Source organism: Delphinapterus leucas, chromosome 6, assembly GCF_059928025.1.
Source record: "Delphinapterus leucas isolate spDelLeu-1000000601 "Yukka" chromosome 6, BTC_Dleu_Yukka2, whole genome shotgun sequence".
Lineage (NCBI taxonomy): Eukaryota > Metazoa > Chordata > Mammalia > Artiodactyla > Monodontidae > Delphinapterus > Delphinapterus leucas.
Window position 1 is genome coordinate 76,416,796 of NC_143134.1, and position 22,002 is coordinate 76,438,797.

Sequence of the window (22,002 nt, forward strand, 5' to 3'; positions counted from 1 at the left end):
AGGATAATTATCATGTCCTATATATTGCAGAATATTTAGCAGCATCTCAGGACCCAGTAGATGCCAACAGCACCTCTCCCACCAAGCCATGACAACCAAAAATATCTCCAGACATTGCCAAACGTCCCCAGGAGTGAAGGGAGACAATATTAACCCAACTGCTGCTCTACAGCTTTGCTAGTCAAGGTGTGGTTCACAGGGCAGCAGCTGCAGCATCACCTGGGCACTTATTAGAAAGGCAGAATCCCAGGCCCCACCCCAGACCTACTAAATCAGAATCTGTATTTCAACAAGATCCCAGGTGATTCCTATACATGTTGAAGTTTGAGAAGCCTGCTCTATAACACATTTTGTTTCTGCTGGCCAATCACTGGTTTCAAGGCATCATTTGAATTATATATTGCATGGTGATGGTGCCCTTGTCAAGAAAGTGAGCCAGCTTTAACACTCTATTGAAAAAGAGTTAAGATCTTTTAAGACAAAGGCAAACAAGTGGCTGAGGTTTACTTTGATTTGTGAGTAGAAGCCACTGAACAATTTTTCAGTTTCCCATTATTCTCCAGACTCTGTCACTAGATCTGCACTGTCTACATGTGGCTATTTAAATCTAAACTAATTAAAATTAAATTAAAACTTTAATTCCTCACTCATAGTAGCCACATTTCAAGTGCTCAATAGTCGCATGTGGCTGGTGGCCTTTGAATTGGACAGTGCAAGTAAAGAACAGTTCCATCATCACAGAGATGGTTTACTGGGACAGAGCTGGTCTAAATCAATGTATCCTGTCCATAAATGCAACCTGCCAAGCAGCGGGATGTGAGATTGAGAATGAAGAGAAAAATGGGCTACAGTCAGAGGATCTGAGTCTGCCATTTCACTGCTGTGTGGCACTGGACCTCTCTAAGCCACTGTTTTATCATCTATAAAATGGGGACAATAAAAGTTATCCTGTTGGGCTTCCCTGGTGGCGCAGTGGTTGAGAGTCCACCTGCCGATGCAAGGGACGCGGGTTCGTGCCCCGGTCCGGGAAGATCCCACATGCCGCGGAGCGGCTGGGACCGTGAGCCATGGCCGCTGAGCCTGCGCGTCTGGAGCCTGTGCTCTGCAACGGGAGAGGCCACAACAGTGAGAGGCCCGCGTACCGCAAAAAAAAAAATAATAATAATAAAGTTATCCTGTTTACCCAGCTGAGATGTGAGACTGAAATGGGATTATATAAATGAACTCACACGTGAACAGGGTTATTTCAATTCATCAATATCCTTGGTGCACTGAGCAAGACACATCCCTAAATATTTGCCAGACTTCATGCTGCTGGATGTCCCACCTCCAGGGGAGCAGGATAAAGAGATGACACTCTTTCCTGCATCAGATGTTTTCGAATGGCAAAGTATTAGGCACATCCACATGTTATCATATGTAATGTCCCAAATAATCCTGGGAATTTGGTCTTACTGTCTCCATTTGACAGATGATACTGAGGTCCAGAGAGGTTAAAGATCAAACAGCTACTAACAGAGGGTAAACAGAATAAGCATTCATTATGCCAGAGGTGAGATTCAGACTCAGTGAGTTTTCCCTTCATTTTGTCCCTGCTGATTCTGATGTTTGTGAAGGAAGGAGGGATGGAAAATGCTGATGCTGCCCATTCCTCTGGGTTCTTCATCAGTGGAAGCCCAAAGCAAGGAGCTGGGGATATGGCTGCTGTATCAGTGATTCCCAATCTCTGCTGTACATTAGAATCACCTGGGAAGGTTTTAAAATATGCCTGTGCCCTGGTTGCACCTCAAACCAATGGTATCAAGGTGCCTTGGGTGGCGAGCCAGGCGCAGATAGATTTTAAGATCTCCAGTTGTTTCCAATGTGCAGCAGAGTTTGGGGACCACTGTGCCACATGTTTCTTTCCTCTGCTTACCCTAACCTCTTCTCTCTGGGCTTTGAGATAATGATGTGAAGAATTAGGTAAGTGAAGTGTTCTCTAGATGACCCCTTCTCAAATTTGAGCATGCATAAGAATAATCTGGAGAGCTTTTTAAAACACAGATTCTTGGGCCCCACCTCCAAAGATTCTGATTAAGTACGTCTGGGGTGGGACCTGAGTCTCTGTATTTCTAACAAGCTCCCAGGCGATGCTGAGGCTGATGATCTAGGGCCACCCTTTGAATAACAAGGCCCTAGAGAGCTGCAGTGCTATGTTCCCTTCATAGGTCAAAGGGTCAAAGAGCATTTCTATTCTGGTGTCCAGATATTGATGGGTTCAGTATAAATCACATACTTGTAGTAAATTAATTAGGAATTAAATTAATTGGAATGATAAATATTAATTCAGTTTACATAGGGATTTTTCCATTAAGAAAAGTATTTCTTGTCTCTTCAGATAACAGCAGGGACTGCAAGCTCATACCAGGGTAACTGACATGCATAAGTGATAAATAGGAATGTGTCAGAACGTACTGTCAACATTTTGAAGGAGAATGAAAAGTGAAGGCTCAATGGAGTTGCATTTGGAAAGGTAGCACTTTATGCTAACTTCCAGCTAAGGAAGCTTAGCTGCCCTATTGGTCCTTGCTGACCTGCTGTAATGGTTTAATCATTCCCTTGCCATTTGTATGCCACAAATTTGTAGGTCACCCAAGTCAATAGTAGCCACACAAATCTGAACAAGAACACATAGCAGAAAGCAGTCACTGAGGTCAACGTGAGCTGCCTGAATGTAATCAGGTAAGTGTCAAATGAAAGCATGAAACTGATGAGTCTTGACTTTTCAAAAATTGAAAATATATCACTCAAGATTGGTGCTGGGTGACAGTTTGAATCAGTGGTTCTCAGCTAGGGTAGCCAACCACTCTAGTTTGCCTGGTATAGTCACAGTGTTAGCACTGAAATTTCTGAATCCTGGGAGACCCCTCAGTCCTGCACAAACCTGGATGGCTGGTCACCCTATTCTCAACTGTGGTTGAACACTGAAATTTCCTAGAGAGTTTAAAATATACTCATGCCTGGGATGTATCCTCAGAGATTCTGATTTAACTGGTCCTGAGCACTGCAGTTTTAAAAGTTTCTTAACAGCTTTTAAGAACTAGAGGTTCTTAACGTCATTTACACGTTAGAATTGTGAAGACAAGGTTAAGAACCTCGAGTCTAGATATTATATGGTCATTCATTCACTCATTTATTTAGTTATGTATCAATTCAAAGATATTGACCTCATGCCTTCTCATATGGCAGGCACTATGCCAGTATGAAGACCAAGGTGAATAAGACAAAATCCTTTGTCTTTTGAGAGCTTACATTCTAGAGAAGGAGAGAGGTCTGTAATTAAATACACTATTTCATGCAATCATTCATTTATCTGCTCAATAGATATTTACTGAATACCTTCGGTACAAGGAACTGTTTTAGCACTGAATGTCTGGTGGTGAACAAGATATCTAAGGTCACTCTTTTCACATAACTTACTACTTACTTCTAGTGGAGGAGTGGCACTCAGAAAATAAATGAATAAATGAATTAATAAACAGTGTGTGTAAATGCTATGAAGGAGCAGAACGTTCAGAATGTGTAAGTGCTATGAAGGAGCAGTGTCATTCCCAGGATATATGGGACCTGTGTCTATATAAAAAATTTGAGTCATTCCAAATCAAAGTGGCAGCAACATTCTGGCAACCCATTTCATATGATCCCAGGACAAAAGTATTGTGCCAGTCAGCTGGAGTGATCTGCTGGCCAGGCTGCCCTCCTGAAACCAAGGCTGGACATGGAGCCATTGGATAACCTCATAGCACAAGTCTGGGAGTACTTTGGGGCATCTGGTTGATCCTGTATGGGAAACAGAAGTTTCAAAAATGCCCTGAAGTATTGAAATGGGTCTGGGGTCTATGCAGGTCCTGGTGTCAGCTCAGTCCCTACCCTCCCCACCGTATGGTACTACAGCCCTAGCTGGTGCGGGATCCCTGGTGGCCATGGAGAAGGCCCTTGAAAGCACAGGTCTAAGGATAGTACTGATAATGATCAGGGTGGTGGAGCTGCTCTGTTAAAATGAGTGAACGGGAGACCCGCCTGAGAGTAACACTTGAACCGAGACCTAAATGATTAGAAAAAGCCATCATGTGAAGAATTGGGGGGAAAACATTCTGGGAAGAGGAAACATCAAGTGCAAAGGTCCTGACATAGAAATGAAAACAAGTAGGTATAAGACATTAAAATATGGTTTTATTATTTCCTCTTTCTGCAGGTAATCTTCCCTGCATAAGTAATAGCCACACCTGGTTTTAAGGGATTAGTTCACTAGACAAATGAGAGGAAGAAAAGTGTTCTAGCAAAGGGAATCATGTATGCAAAGATTGGGGAGTTAAATAACTCAGTGAATTTGGAAAATTCATGGGAAGACATTGAAGATTCAATGCTTGGGGTATAGTGTGAGTTAGAAGCAGAGAGAGATGAAGCTAGAATAGAAAGACATAAATAATGTGGAGGAGTTTTGTTTTATCCTGAAGTCATGGAGAAACCACTGGAGGACTCTGTCTCAGAAACAATGCAGTCAGATTTATGACTTAGGAAAATCACTAGAGCAGTGTGAGGATGGATTGGAAGAGCAGTGGACTGGAGAAGCAGTTAGGAAAGTTTTGCAGCATTCTAGGAAAGGGATAATGAGAACCTGAAGAAGCAGCTTTGATAGAGGGATATTTAGAAAGCAAAATTGATAGGCTTGGGTAAGATTTAAAGTGGGGAGCAAGAGAGAAAGAGAAGTCAAATATGTTCCCCTGTCTCCAGCTTGGGAACCCAACTGAGATTGGCAATGCAAGATAAAACAAGCATTTGGGGGCAGAAGAATTTCATTCTTTAAGATGTTGAGCTTAAATGCCTGTGGTATGTCCAGGTGGGAATGACCAGAGGCCACTAGATATTGAGGTCTGCGGCAGGGGAGGGGTCAGGCCTGGAGATACAGATTTGGGAAACATTAGCATGAAGGTGACAAGAAGAAGACAGCAGAAGATGGGTAACTGAAAAACCAATACTTAAAAAGTATGAAAGTAAAGCAAATGTTTAGAAAGAAAGCACACACACACACACAAACAGAGAGATAGGAAGAGAACTGGAGATCATGGTGTCCTAAACTATGGAAAGAGAAGTTCTCAAGAAAGAGGGGATGGTCATTAGGGCAAATTGTGCAAAGAGAGCAAGTGAAAAGACTGGTCTTCCTTCTTCACAACTCTTCTCATTACTGAGCACTAGCTTATGCATCTATTAGTTTATTACTTATTTCCTTCACCAGAATGTAAACTGCAAGAGGTCAGGGACTGAGTCTTCTTTATTCACTGTTGTATTCTTAGAGTCCAAAACAGTGCTTGGCACATAATAAGTGTTTAATAACTATTTTTTGAATGAGTAAATGAACCCAAAAGTGTGCACTGGATTTGGCAATTAAGAAGTCCTTGATGAAATCAGTGTGTGCACTGTCAGCAGAGTACGGGAATGGAAGCATGTCTCCTAACTCTTCCCTCAAGGAAATTATGATCTAATAAGAATGGAGGTGGAATGGAATAAAAGGAGAGATATGACAAGTATACAAATCTCTGTATCAAAGAACAAAGTGGTAAGTTCTGTAAAAGCTATACAAATAAGTCTAGAGCACTTCTTGTCAGTTAAGTCAGAGCAACTTTAAGGAGGAAGTAGAATTTTCTGAGAGATGGGGAAGGATGAGGGAGACCTGAACAAATGGAGTTTGTGGTAGGCTGAGTGATGCCCCCATCTCTCAAAGATGTCAACGTCCTGATCCTGGGAACCAGTGAAGCTGTTACTTTATATGGCAGAAAAATTTTGCTGCTGTAATTAAGATTTTGAAATGGGGAGATTGTCCTGGATTATCTGATGGGCCTTATGCAATGTAATCACAAGAGTCCTTAGAATAGGAACATAGGGGGATCATAGTAGTAGGACATGTGAAAATGAAAGCAACAGGGTGGATTGATGCAAGGTAAGAGCCACAGTCAAGGAATGTAGGCAGCCTCTGGAAGCTGAAAATGGCAAGGGCATGATTCTCCTCTGAAGCCTCTAGAAGGAATATAACCCTGCTAACACCTTAATTTTAGACTTCTGGCCTCCAGAGTTACGAGTATATTTTTGTTATTTTAAGCCACTAAGTTTGTGGTAATTTGTTATGGTACCAATTCTCAAACTTTAATGTGCATATGATTTACCTGGGGATCTTGTTTAAATGGTGATTCTGATTCAGTTGGTCTGGGGTGGGCTCCTAATTATGTTTCTCTAGACAGCAAGCATTAATTAGTTTTCTATTGCAATCATGATAAAATTAGTGCATGGACCCTTTCTCCCTTTCCTTTCCTCCACCATTCAGTTTTAGAATATAAGATTGTATTTTTAGTGTTTTACTCTGTGCTGTCAAATACGCTTATATTTATTTTACTAATACTTGAATTGTGTCTTAAATTATGTTCCTTAGGCAAAAGGCATAGATATGATAATGGGCAAAAAGCCTACCAACTTTACCTTCACCCTTTTTCCTCCTGTTAATTTTTTTTGTTGTTATGTAAATGGAAAGTAACATTTACATTCTGTTCTGTTACTCAAATTCCCATTTTTATTTTTAATCTTAGTTCTATTAGATTCTAGTATCAATGCTCACAATTAGTGATTTTACCAACCAAGCATCTCTTGGTTGGTAGCTTGAACTCTCCAATAGTTTTTTTTAAGAGGAACTTAAGGGAACAATACTGCCAGGGTTCTAGACCGTTTTAAACTGTTTTGTTTTGCTTCTTCAGTAGTCATTGTAGTTGAATGACATTGGTTCAATATAAAATCTATTCCTCTATGGACTCCTGGCATTGAATGTTACTGTAAGAAGGTCTAAGGCCAGCTTGATTTTCACCTCATAAAAGACTTGATTACTTTTCCTGGTGGCCCAAAGTATCTTTTATTTTTCTTTGACGTTCAGTAACTTTACTAGGATTTTAAGTGTGGGTGTTGAGGATTCTGAATCCATTTTTTTCCTAGCATAACGCGGCCCTTTCAATATCCAGGTCAAAGTTTTAAAAATTTTGAATAAAAAAATTCTTAAATTATATTTTTAAATTAAGTAATTATATTTCAAAATATTTGTTCTGATCCGTTATTTTGGTTGTCTTCTTTGGAGTCACCAAGTATGTTTATGTTGGATCTCTTTTCTATCTTCTATAAATATTTTCCTCATTTCTATTCTTTGTGTCCTGCACTGGGGTTTTCACAATGTGTATTTGATCTTGTACCATTTTCCATTTTTTCTGCAATTCTGTGATAATTTTATTTTTTTCCCCCTTTACTTTATTCCTGAGTGCTATTCACATTTTATCTCCTCTTGCTGCCTCACCTACTCTTATCTGAATTTTGGTATTCCAACTCTGAAGTATTTCTTCATAGATAAGTGCTTCATTGAGATTTAATTTTTTTAAAGTTCATGGTAAAGTATTTACTCATAATGTTCATCTGTTCCCTGGAAACATTTTTATAGAGTATTAGTCTTCTGTGAATACATTTTGCTCTTTTGTTATTTTTTTCTTAGAATAAATCTGTATGCTAATTCCTTTTTTATTTTTTATCATTTAGTGAGTTGGGTTATAATGGGCCCAGGGTAGCATTCCAGGCCAGTTATTACTCACAGCTGGAAGGTTTTCTTCCCAGCTACCATGAAGGAAAACTCTCTCCTGCAAACATGGCTTATCTGAATAATTCCATATGTGGCTCACCTCCTCTACTTATATGTACTAAGTCAGGAACAGGAGGGTCTCCTGCCACCATCCAACTCCATCTTGTTCTTGCACATGCTGTTCCAGACAAAGGAGAGAACTTTGTACCTTAGGGTGTTCCTCACATCTAGGAATTACATTTTTGTTGGTGCTTTCTGAGGACTGTCATTGCTGGTTTCTCTCTCCTCAGCTTTCACCCTTTCCTCCTACAAATGTCCCACATATACAAATATTTTGGAATTTTTCCTAGTTTACCATAAATGGAGTTTGTTTGCTGTTGTCTTCCTTTTTCATTATTGATTTTTGAAGCTTTCTAGGAAGATAATGATAAACTTATGTTGCCAGGTCTATACTGGAAGTCCTGAAGGATTTTGTAGGTAGAAGAGTGTTTTGATCAGATCTTTGCACTAGCAGTATTCTTCTAACTGAAGCATAGAAGATGGATAGGAATATGTTCAACAAGAAGCAGGAAGATCCCTTAAGAGGCCATTGCAATAATTCAGATCAAAAGTCCTGAAGGCCTAATGATACTGACTGAGCAAGGAGGGAAAAGAAGGGATAGACATAAAGGAAATTATGGTGGTAAAAATGTCCAGAATTAACAAGAATTTGCTCGAACAAAGGGAGGAAGAACTTGATGAAGGCTCTGAACCTCGATAGCCAAAAGGATGGCTGTTATATGAACATAAATGGTAGAAATTAGCTTTTTGGGCAAAGAATTTATTTTCATTTATTTATATTTATTTTTATGATAATTAATTTGATTGAATTTGACTACCAAGGGAGCAGGGAGGGAAGCTAGGGTTGGAGGTGAGTCTGGAGGTTATTCATGCAGATGTGCTGTTTAACGTTATGGTACTTTTAAAGTTTGACAGAGGCAGAGTGAAGAAGTAAGAGGGTTTAATGAAAGAAACAAAGGAGTAGTCAGAAAGGCAGAATATTCAGTATCTCTGACACCAATGAAAAATAAAAATAACTGCCATCATATATACAATTACATGCTAGGCATTTTATATGTACTATCTCATTTAATGCTCACAAAGATCTGTACAGTGAATATCTTTATCCCCAGTTTGTAGATCAGAAAACGGAGGCTCAAAAATTTTGTGAATAGAATATGTAGCTAAGCTTTTTGAGATTTTCAGAACTATAGTACTTACTTTTTAAGGAATTAAGAGGGCTCCTGGAAGTTGTAAAAAAAACAAGAAAGCAGAAAACGGCTGTCTTCCCCATATAGAGAACTTTAGAAAACATCTTGTCAACATGTAGCTTCATGTCATGAAATGAACATATTTCCAACAAAATTGGAGAAGGTAGGGGCAGAACTGTGTTGAGTATTTGTCCACTCTTTCTTACCTTGATTTTGAAGGATCTCTACTCACTAAATGTTATTCATAGTACTTACTACTAAAATCATTTTTAATTTATTTTTTAAAATAGATTTTCTTACTTTGGGGGATCAGAAACAAGACGACCTTGTTATATTTATGATATGACAGTGAAAAAAGCTTTTTAAAGTATACTCAAATAGATTCTATTTTATTCAAATTTTTATCCCCAGTCCAAAACACTTTGTGAGCCCCTCTTATGGGTCAAGAACTGTTGGTTGAACTAAACTGAACACAATGTATTAACCCTCAAAAATTCCATCCCTCTTTCTTTAGGACATACCATATAAACCACCCGAGAAAATGAAGACATGATGCTGCTCAGCCTTTGGAATAATTTTGAATCTGTCAATGTCAGTATGAGCGGAAAACAAAACATTGTGTAACATGTTTTAAGATTTATTATAAGTCCTGTGTTAACAGTTTGTGTGTCTGCTGCTCTGATTTTAAAACACATATGTATATAGATAGAGAAGTTGGCATAAATTTTGTTAAATAGAGCAACTATAAAATTTTAAAAAAAGAAAAGAAAATAGAGGTTCAGAGAGGTGGATTAACTTGTAGAACCAGGCTTTAAATTGAGGCCTTCCCTCAAAATAGAAAAGAGTTGCAGTAAGAAGAGGATAAAGACGACATCATCAAGTCACTGAAAGCTGTGTGAATATAGAATATGGAATGTAAGAATCTGCAGAGTGAGTAAGTCAGTCAAGAATTTAGAGTGAGTGGAGGGTGAGGAATGCTGGTAGAAAGGCAGGCTACCTTTCAGAGTTTGATGGTTAAATGAGAAAAGTAGGATGCTTCCTTGAGGGTCCTGGTGCAGAGGAGCCAGGTCTTCTTAGGTGACAAGTACCCGGAGCGTGTTTATAGCAGAAGGGAAAAAGCCACTGGTGAGGGAGGCATTGGAAATGTAAGAGGAAAGAGCAAGTGCGTGATGGTTGAGATCCTGGAGAATGGACGCCAGGGAGTAGTTGGTTTTAGCAAAGAGAGGTCTTCAGGGAGAGGAGGAAAAGCAATGAGGCTGAGTGAAGAAACATATTCATGAGAGGAAAAGAAGAGAGCTTAGATGAACCTAAATACTGTAAGTTAAGTAAGAGGGGATAACATCTGCTGTGAGTGAGAGGAAGTGGGGACTTGAAGAGAAGGAAGGAACATGGAGAATGTGTCTTGAAGAATGAAGCAGTTTTGGAGCAGAGTTAGAGCCCACTTGAGGTAAGGCATCCCAAATATGTCATGGCACCAATGGGTACGTGTTGCAGGCAATATTTATTTAGGGACTTGAGCATCACTATTAGGGAAAGTTATGTTTTGTTTTGTTTTTTATTACCCTGAGGGTCACTAAACACTTCAATGGGTTGTAAATAGAGCTGTGGACTCTCTTTGGGAGAGTTTCCAAATAAAAATGTTGGGTGAGTCATTTGACCTGGATAGTTAAGCACGGATAGCTGATGGACTGGGTGGTGGTGGGAGAGGGCAGGAGGTACTGACCTTGCAAGGTCTTAGTAGTGCATTGATTCTGTGATATATAGGATGATGCCGCCCATCCCTATATTAATTGAGGAACATTTCTTCTTGCTGGGATCTTTGGGCCTTTCCTTGTCTTATCTAAAGAATCTTGTCTGGATTAAATATTCTTCCCAGGAATTCTATTCATTTCTATCAATTTACTTTACTGGTAAGTTTTGCAACTAAATGCAGTAAGTCAGTGAAAACCCATCCATCCATTCATTTAAAGACTTCAGATTCTCTACCTACATGAAAACCACAAAGGTGGAAGGAAAGTAGTTGAAAGGCCCTGCCATGTGACTTGGTTGCTAGCATACACCTTCAGTTATCTCTCAGAGTAGAGACATGACCTAGCCTTGTGAGCCTCTCTTAGGAATGCAGCTGCTATGTTGAGAAAAAACAAATTAAAGGCTTGAAACACACACATATAAAGTATGTGAGGTCTGTGGATAATTATTCTTTGCTCTATTTTCTTGCCTTGAATGATAACTATCTCCTCTTGGTAAAAAAACTTCAGGTAGACTCCCAGGAGAAAGTTAAAAGGAATCAGGAAAAATTGGATTAACTTTAGCTGAAGAAATTCGGATTTGGCTTGTAAGAGAAAACCCAGACAGCTGAGTGAAAGAGCCCTTTGTGGGGAGATGGGAGTTTTCTTTCTTGGTTTATCTTTAGTAAGTAAGAAAGATAATAATAACTAATATTTCTTTCATGCTTAGCTTGTGCCAGGCACTGTTTCTAAGTGTTAATGTATTGAATTCTCACAACAAGCTGTGAGGTGCCATTATCCTCATTTTACAGATGAGGAAGCTGAGGCACAGAAACTTGTCCAAAGTGAGATGGCTAAGAGGTTCAGAGATGAGATTCAAACTCAGGCAATCTGGTTTTAAGAGCTGAACTTTTCTTTTTTCTGATTCATAGAAGTTTAGAACATCATACCTACAACAAAAAGGGAAGTAGGCAAACAGGTTTTTGCTTCCTTTATCACAAAATAACCCACATTGCATTAATGAAGTAAGCCAGAACATTCTCTAATGCCCTATGATTAGGTCCAAAATTGACAGTAAAATGTTACTTAAAATTCACATATCAGCTTCTTTAATTATTATTATTATTATTAGTCAAGCCATTTGGGCTTGAGGTTTTATTTATTTATTAAAAACATCTTCCCCCAGTTTTACTGAGATATAACTGACATAAAATGTTGTACTAGTTTTAGGTGTACAATATAAATTTTGTTAACATCTATCACCTCACATAGTTACAAATTTTTTTCTTGTGATGAGAACTTTTAAGATCTATTCTATTAGCAACTTTCAGATATAAAATACAGCATTGTTAACTAAAGTCACCATGCTATACATTACCTCCCAAGAACTTACTTATAACTGGAAGTTTGTACCTTTTGACCACATTCACCCATTTCACCTACCCCCACCTCCCACTCCTTGCTGAAATTCTTGATGTCTTCATTTCACTGCCTTTAAGTGCTGACTTTAGAGAAGAGAGCTGGATCCCCAGCTGTTTTCATTTACTCAACAGATTTTTATTGAATTCCAATTCTCCATCAGCCTTTCTTTTAGGCCCTGGGGACAACAAGGTTGAACCAAAGTTTCTACTCTCAAAGGGAAAAAAAAAAAAAATATATATATATATATATATAAAATAAATATAAATAAAATAAATATATATGTAATCTCCTGAGTCCTCCTTTGGATTCTATTATTGAGTCTCTTATTTTGGATAAAGCAGAAGACTACCTGAGAGTCATGCCAGTTTTTGAAGTGACCCAAAATGAATTCAGTGTTCTTCATTTCCTTTGGAACAGAAAGGATTGGTCCACAATTGGGCTCCATCCACTCTACCCTACCAGCTCCACTCTACCCTACCAGCTCCATTCATTTCAATTATCCCACCTCTACTGCCACCCCTTCCTGATAGTCATAAATAGGAGTTCTCCATTTGAAAGTCTCATGCTGAAACAGAGCAGGACCCTATGGTCCTTTCCCCACCATGTCCACTGCCTGCCTTTCGTCTGTAGAAAAACTTTAGTCAAAGAATAAATTTAATCAGAGAAGTGAGAAAATGCAGAAGCAAAGGAAAACAGTCAAACAGGACAAAATAATATAAGTTTAGTCATTAAGGGACTTCCCTGGTGGCGCAGTGGTTAAGAATCCGCCTGCCAATGCAGGGGACACGGGTTCGAGCCCTGGTCTGGGAAGATCCCACATGCCGCGGAGCAACTAAGTCCATGTGCCACAACTACTAAGCCTGCACTCTAGAGCCTGTGAGCCACAAATACTGAGCCCGCATGCCACAACTACTGAAGCCCACGCGCCTAGAGCCCATGTTCCGCAACAGAGAAGCCACCGCAATGAGAAGCCTGCACACCGCCACAAAGAGTAGACACCGCTCGCCACAACTAGAGAAAGCCCACGCACAGCAACAAAGACCCAAAGTAGCCAAAAGTAAATAAATAAATTAAAAAAAAAAAAGTTTAGTCATTAAGCAAAGTCAAGGACCTTTATTTTAGTTCCTCCTCAAGGGCTATAAATACTATTCTGAGCCATATCCTGTGAGCTGTTTTGTAGGTACTGAAACCCCCACCAGGTAGAAGAAGTGAACTACATGATGACTGGACTGTAGCCATGACATAAGCTGCCACAATTCTGAGAACTGGGCTCAAAGAAATGGAAACAAACTGACCGGGAACTGAAGACTAACTTTACTGAAAACATCAAGATGACACTGATCAGACCACAGCATGACCAACTTCAAGAGGACTGGCAGAACTGACTGTGCTGTTTCTGCATGTGGCCCCCTCCCTCCGCCCATAAAAGCTCTTGCCCCCTGATTGTCAGTTGCAGGGAGTCAGCCTTTGGGCAGGACTCCACCCTCCCCCACAGTTGCTGGCCTCTGAAATAAAGCAAACTTTCCTTTCCACCAGCCTTGCCTCTTTATCGGCTTCAGAGGGACAAGCAGCCTGACCCCACTTTTGGATGAATACTTATAGAACAGTGACTTAGATGATATTTTTGTAAAAGGATTCTCTTTTGCAAAAGGGCTTATTCTTTCCTTAATTAGGAATGTACAAGTGTGTCTAAAGTATGATACAGTTCAAAAGATACAATTTACAAATACATTGTAAGGAAGGTACTGATTGGATAAAATGTTGCACACCTGTACAGGCAAAAGAAACCCTGTTTGGACATTCTTATATCCTGTTTATTTGGAGGCTCTGATTTTCAGTCTTAATAAGATTTTTTAAAAAGTATCTTCTTCTTACAGACTCACAGACTTGGAGAGCAAACTTGTTGCCACAGGGGAAGGGCGGGGGGTACGGATGGTAGTTTGGCATTGACATGTACACACTGCTATATTTAAAATAGGTAGCCAACGGGGACCTACTGTATAGCACAGGGAACGCTGCTCAATGTTCTGTGATAACCACAATGGGAAAATAATTTGAAAATAATTTGAAAAAACTATCTTCTTCTTGATTTTAAATTCCTCTGAAAAAATAATTGGCATACTATTTATTTTGGATTTCTCTAGGCTGTTTATTCAATATAATAGGCTTAGTATTCTGAACTGCAGAGGCGCATTTCAAATGCTGCCTCTATAATAAAACTTCCCCTGAACCCGCAGTCTCTTTCATTTGCACTTTTTTAGCATTTTGTTTACATTTTACATTGGGGTGTGTACTCTACCATATTTTAAGACTTTGAAGACTTCGTAGCACTTAAGATAATGCCTTCTAGTAGGTGCCCCAGTGATTAGGCTGTTTATCCCTGATATTACCTGGGGGGCTTGGAAATGTTACTTATCCTCCCAAGACCGAGTTTCTTCATGTTAAACAAGGTCAACAATATCTCCCTCAAGGGATTGAGGATTAAATAGAATAACAGATGAAAAAATTGTTTTGTTAAAGCACTGTGCAAATATTTTGAGTGTCTTACATTTTCCTGACAATAAATTTAACAGGTTAATAATAATATTTTAATAATTTTCTCAGGTTAATAATGCCATTGCCATGTAGACACTCCTGGATGGAGAACAATTACCACACAGAATACCAACTGTATAGTGAAACAGTAATTCTCAGTAATTACTGAGAACAGTAATTCTCAGAATTAAGTACTGAGGTCCCTAAATTATCAAGGGCTTATATATATGTCAGAGTTGCCAATGGGTGTTAGGAGTGGTTTTACAAAAAAGGATCTTCCAGTTTCCTCACTGGAGGATGAAGACCCCAGCCACCAGCATGCTGGGAACCAAGTGGAGGGCGAAGGGCTGGGGTCTCAGCATCCAATATCTATTAATTTATTTAGCACCCCCATTGTCAGTTCTATAGCCTAGCCCTCACCTTGCACCTGGTGTCTCCTGGTGCAGAGAATATGTTTTACCCTCTTCAGAGAATAAATCTTTGCTTTTTGATTGGAGAGGGTTTTGGAGTGTAGGGGAGTCTAGGGGAGTGGATATGGCATTCTGGCTACTTCTTTAAAAAGGCTCTGTGTGCCCCACTTTTCTGGGCCTTTTGAAGTGTAAGTCAGCTTGGTATTAGCTTAGTATTCAGTTTTCTTTGGTGTGTTATTTTCCATTCTTACATTGGCTTTTCATCTTCCAGGTCTAGAAATGGCTTACACCACTTCTGATCATATCCCTTTGGTTGAAGCACAGTCACATGGTCCTGACCTCTCTCGAAGGAAGGCTAGGATATTTAATCTTCAGTGTGCAAGTGGGCTTCCCTGGTGGCGCAGTGGTTGAGAGTCTGCCTGCTGATGCAGGGGACACGGGTTTGCACCCCGGTCCGGGAAGATCCCACATGCCGCGGAGCGGATGGGCCCGTGAGCCATGGCTGCTGAGCCTGCGCGTCTGGAGCCTGTGCTCCGCAACGGGAGAGGCCACAACGGTGAGAGGCCCGCGTACCGCAAAAATAAATAAATAAATAAATAACCATTTACTCTTGTTTTAGAGGGATTCAGTGGAGACTAATAATAGTAGATCCACGTATTCAGTGGACCATATTTAACTAGGAATCTGTATTTTTTTTATACATCAAGGAAAGTTTAGCCACCATTTATTGTTCAGAACATGTAAAAAATGGGGGTAGTCCTTAATATCTGATCCTGGCCATAGAGGCTTAGGATGCAGAGCAAGTGTTCTGGACTCAAATAACTTGAGTTCATGTCCAGACTCCATCAATTTCTAGCTGTGTGACCTTGGCCAAGGCAGCCTGCTTGTGCCTCAGTTTCCTCAAGTGTAAAATGGCTAATACTGATAGTACCTGCCCCACTGTAGTAATGTGAGAATTAAATTAGTTAATGCTTGTACTATAGTAAGGGCCATATTAGTTGTTATTGTTACATGTTTTACTATTGTTATCACTATTACTTTTGTTATTAATGTAAACTATTCATTTTGGAATCATGCTCTTACCAATCTGCATGGTTATATAATTCAGAATATTCAATAAGTGATTTAACTAATGGCTGATTCATTGCTCTCAGGCAAGTCAAGGAAGAAAAGGTATAATTCTACAGCACTGCTGGGCAGTCAGCAGTGATGATGTCTTCACAAGCTGAGAGCTGCTCAGGAGCTTTGGGTTTTCAATTAGCTTAATGTGCACGTGGCTTTGTTCCCGTGCCAATCCTGATGCATGAGGGAGCTGCAGAGTGAAAGGTGTTTACCTTTTGTGTAACAAGAGGCCAAGGATGACGACATGTGCCTCCAGAACTGGCTGCATGATGCAGGGAAGGAGTAACAGACCCGGACATCTGCAGACCTGGATCCCAGTTCCCCTTTGTCTGAACATCAGCAGAGGCCTCTCCCTATCCTAGACCTTTACGGTTCTATCCAGCTTTGTAGTTCTACAATGAGACAATATTACGGACACGGTCATAATCTTGAAAATCTGCTACAAATGGCCTGCCACAGCTGCAGACCTGGGGGCCGATGTTCACAGTTCTTGCAAGCATTTGAGCCTACTACACATTGTAACTTGTACTGCTGGTGATTATGGCCCTGGAGCAAAGAACATCATACTCTCATCTTCTGATTAGAGACATAAGTCCAAGCCCCACTCTCTCACTTACTACCTACATCAAAGGAGCCGAAGAAATCACTCTCTCCTATGAGTTGGCACCAGAACTCTGCTTAGGAAGGAGGCTGTCTTTGTTTGTAAAAATACCCTGCAAAGCTGCTTAGGGTAGATGAGCCCTTCAGGGCCAGGGCCAAAATGTCAGAGAACAGGGATGAAATGCTCTGTTTGAAGGACTTTGTTTTACTCTTAGAAGGGAGCATGAAGAAGAGAACAGTGGGAGAAGAGGAGGAGAAGACTGTGAGACAGTGTGACATTGGGGAAGTCAAGGGTGAAGGATCCATGGAAAGTCCCTGTGTGAAACAGCCAAAGGACGTCAACATTGGAGATGCCTGCTGTGCATTATTGAGAACTTCTCTTCCATCCCTACCTACTTTTTTAGAAAAGTCTACTATGTCTGTTAAAAGCTTTGTGTAAGTGAATTTTGCTTTTTGTTTTGAAACTGTGGCAAGGCTGAGTTTTACATTTTGCCTTCTGTGATGAGAAACAGAAATAACACATGTGGAATCAGGAACCTGAAGGCAGGGGTGACCAAGAGAACTCACATTTTTCAGGAATTTGCAGAAATCCTGGGGAGGATGTGGAATTTGCATTTCTGTGGATCACTGAGTTGAAAGGTTGGAGTCCACCTCAACGAACTTTCAAGGGGTAAGGAGGCTCAGTTTATGTCTAGGTTGTTTATATGACTTTCGCCAGTGACTGATGGGCTTGGGACTAAACTTCACTTCTTTCAATCAGTGGACATTTATTGAATGCTTAGTGTATGTCAAGCATTCTTCCTGGTATTGGGATATGAAGGCAAAGAAGACATAATACTTTTCTTCAGGAAACTTCCTAATTGGAAGGTGGGTGTTGTAATCAGGATGATCACTCTTCCCAGTTTAACCTGGACATTCTTGGTTCATTCTGCTTGTTCTGTCATAATTATCTGTACTTCCCACTTTCATGCCCCAGAAGGCCCAGTTTGGAGATAAATAAACTGGCAACCATTCCACAGAGTTGTTATAAAGATTAGATGATAAAACTTATGCGAAAATGCTTTGTGAATTGTAAAACGTTACACAAATAAAAAGATTAAGAGATTTAAGTTCTTTTATTGCATTCTCCTATTAGAGACAAACAGAAATGTCCAAAATTGCTATCTACCATGGTCTCTATTATTGCTCTGAGATCTACTTGGATATGCAAGAAAATAAACTTGCCAGAAAATTAACTTCATTTTAAGGCAGCTTAGCATGTGCTCAACCATTTTCAAGATTAAATTTCTTTTGTGGTCTGTTCTGGTTATTTACATGTATGCTCAAGGGTGTTGTTTTTTCAAATTTATGTGTCCTTTCAAAATTAACATTTTATGATTCTGTTGGATTTTGGACATGGGGGACATCCTAATCCCCTAGGAATTTTTAAAGCCTGTTTTAGAAGGGGAAGAGTATCAACGCACTAAGTGTTCAGTATTTACCATGAAGAAGGCAGAGTGCCTGCCCTCAAAGAGCTTCCACTGTAACCATCTCATGCATCCCTTTTAAACCAACCCACATGAGAAAGGTACAATTTCCCTTTTCACAGTTAAGGGAACTGAGGCATACAGAGGCTAAATAATGTGGTCAATTCTACAGCCAGCAAAGAACTAGAATATATATATATATATATATATATATGTATATATATAAACTTATCCCAAAGCCTGTTGATCATTTATTCACGCATCCAACAAATATAACATACTGAATACTGACGGTGTGCCAGGCACTGTGTATATGTGTATATTGTCATGAGTAAAACAGATGTGGTCCCTGTCCTCATTTCTAGTTTGGCATCATCATCATCATGATCTGTCCGACCATCTTTTATTAAACAGAACTTTCCAGGTACTGTTAAGTGCTTTACTTCCATTATTAATTACAATTGTTACAATGACTGTAAGTGAGGTATGATAATTATCTCAATTTTACAGATTGGGAAACCAAGCCTCAATGAAGTAAAGCAATTTGTTCAATCAGGGAGTAGTGATGCTTTGAGGATGGCTGTAATTCTTACCATTATAAGGCCCTTTACTGGTGGTCTCACTGTGGTAAGTGCTATTCTGAGGGGTTGGGGTCGTAGTGGAGGATGGGGTGGATGGTGTCTAGTGGGGAAAGCCTGGGACGATTTGGTCTTCCCAGAATCATTTTTTCCTAAGGGACAGACTTTGGTCTTGGGGAAAAAGTGTTAAGAATGTAATCTCCTTTAAAATTTTTGGCAGAAATAATCAAGTACAGACAATTAAAACTGAAAAGGTTATAATGATTATAGTAATAAATAACAATATATAGTAAATAATATTCATAAATTGCATATTTAGGTCTACCTGAAGTGAACTGCATGAGAATGCCTTGGGAGAATGTCTGAACCCTGATTAGCATTCATTTGACCTAGTTTCCATTTTTGTCTACTGAGTGAAGAATTTATTCCACTAAGGTGCATGAGGTGCTTGCATGTGAGGTAAATCTGACACTCTTTTGACCCTCAGTACTTCTTTTAATACAACTGCAGAGACGTGTATATTTTTTAGTTGCTTTTGGTCTTCTCAGCACTCTTTCCTCCTCTACTTTCTGGCTACAGAACCTCTTTTTTGTGTTGTTGGGAATCTATAACTCTGAAACTCAGATGAAGCTGATCCCATCTTGTATTTCATGCTTACAGGGATTCTCCCATCTTATTTGCCACGGTGATGAATTCAGGGATGGGCACTGAACCAAGACAAGCAAATCCAAATGCTCCCTGGGACTTCTCATTGTAAGTACGAGGAAAGATGGCTCTTTTGAATTGGGGTTTGCTCAGTGGATTGGATGTGAGCTTGGCACTGCTGATCGCTGTTTTGCATAACAAGTGTACAGACTAACGTCTAAGAAATGGAGTATAGACCCTGATGACACCATTTGAGTCCTGCATGCTACTCTGCCTGAACTCACTTCACCCTCAGACTTCCTGGCTGTGTGAACCATTTTATTTCTTTATGTTTGAACTAGGTTGAACTGTGTTTCTATCACATGTAACTAAAAAAATTCCTGGTTAAGTCAATATTTCACCAGAGGTCTAATCTTTAAAAATAAAACAAGTGTCAGACTATACTTTTTCTTCCATTACATTAGGTTAAATTGTGGGCATTCTAGTTTCATCATTAAGATATTGTGCGTGCAGCTAAGATCATCTGGCAGTTGAGGGCCCTGGTAAGTGTTCTGAGAGTTTTAAGGAAGTAGATGTCCTGATCTGTTATCACTCGGATACCCCTGGAGTCAAAGGGGCAAATGCCTGAAATCTCTGTGGCAGTGTAGAGCCAAGAAATCCTGGATGCCCCAAAGACTCATACATGTTTGTAAACAAAACAATAGAAGTGAGGAGACCTGAGTTTAAGGCTTGGCTCTGCCACTGATTTGCCTAATGATCTTGAATGTCTTTTAGACTCTTTGGCCTCAATTTCCAAGTTTGTAAAATGCAAGGGAGTAGCAAGGTGAAAGAGGGTATTGTGGCTTCAGGGTGGCTTTGGGATGAAGTAATAATAAGAGGCCAGTAGCAGACATAGGTCTGGGGGGCCCATGCTAAGGTTCTAATGCTCATGGCCAATCTGCTCTGTGACATCTAAGTTAAAGATTTGGCTAAAGAGGTAAAATGAACCATCAGGAAACAAGTGCATTTTGGGGAGCCTGATTTACAGTCAAAGGACACAAGGAAGATTAAAAGTGGTCTCATACAGAGAAGGGCTTAATAATACTTTTGTTAAGAATCTACACTGTAAAAAATACTGGGTGAATTTCATCTCTACCTGAAATATTTCACTGTTCTCCCACAGTTTACCCCCTATGCCCTTTTAAACCTAAAATAAATATGCCACACATTTTGACTTTGGAGATATCTGGGACAAAATTTCATCTATTTCCATTGCATAATATTTAATAACTTTGCATTGCATATAAATGATGAAAGTGTCAACATGAATGTCTTTTTTGGCCTTAATAAAGCTATCTAAACAGTTCTGGGTTAAAAAAAAACAATATTAAAAAGAAAGCAATCATGCATGTGTTGTATTAAGCTGCCTACACACAGGAAAAAGGGTGGGAAAGATGGAACACATAATTAGAAATAATTTTTTAATTTTCAAAGCAGAGCCACAGTAAATTCCCATAAAACCTATTCATTAATCATCCAATTTTAAGCAAAGACAGCTTCTCAGTAAACATTCTAGGGTGTTAGTTACTTACGAAATGTATCTGGTGCAGAGAATTATTGGACAGAAACTACTTTAGAATATATGTCAAAATTTTTGTTTTATCAAGGATTAATTAAGCCATTTAAAAATGAGTTATTTAGCAAGACTAATTGTGTATTTATATCAGTACTAGTTTGTGACAATAATTCTGCATTTTCTAGTTAATAGAGTTGGAGGGGCATGCATTCAAAAGTAGTTTAAAAACATTAGATTTTACCCACTTTTATTTCAAATTTAGAGTTTTTTTTTAAAAATACAGTTTTAAAGCAAAATGACTCTGAAAACAGTGATTTTCATTGTTTTGTATGATCTAATCTAATCAATAGCATTCTTACTAGAAATTTTTTCTAAAGTTAGAACATATTGACTATTTCTTTTGGCATTTGAATTTTTATTTTAAACTTTCTTCTTTATAGTCTGAACAAATTAACAAATACATACCTTAAAAAGAGTTCTTTCTCTGCTTAAGAATAGGTAAGTAATTAATTAGTTTATTAATTACTGATAGCATTAATTATGTCTGAAGAAGTGAACTGTATAAAATAAAATGGTAATTATCTCTGAAATGATTGTATAAGTCCACAGGACATTTGATTTCCTACAAATTGTTTTCTGTTAGTTCTGTATTTATTACATGTCTTACTTAGATTCCCCAGTGGTTTTTTTTTTTTTTGCGGTACGCGGGCCTCTCACCACTGTGGCCTCTCCCGTTGCGGAGCACAGGCTCCGGACGTGCAGGCTCAGCGGCCATGGCTCACGGGCCCAGCCGCTCCGCGGCATGTGGGATCTTCCCGGACCGGGGCACGAACCCGTGTCCCCTGTATCGGCAGGCAGACTCTCAACCACTGTGCCACCAGGGAAGCCCTACGTTAGCCTTTTAATTCATATATTTTTATGATTGAATGGACACGGATGAACTGTAGTACACTTAAATTTTATGAAATTGAGTCACACTGTAACAGGTCTATTATAGGGGAATTTAATAGCATTAAGAATGTCTTATAACAGAAGCCCTTATGTTATCAA

General features: G+C 39.4%; 1 protein-coding gene across 1 annotated transcript in view; it reads right to left on the reverse strand.

Annotated features, from left to right (window-relative positions):
* The window catches only part of TRPM3 (transient receptor potential cation channel subfamily M member 3), a 248,298-nt gene that overhangs the window by 105,212 nt on the left and 121,084 nt on the right, over window positions 1–22,002 (reverse strand). The window lies entirely within an intron of this gene.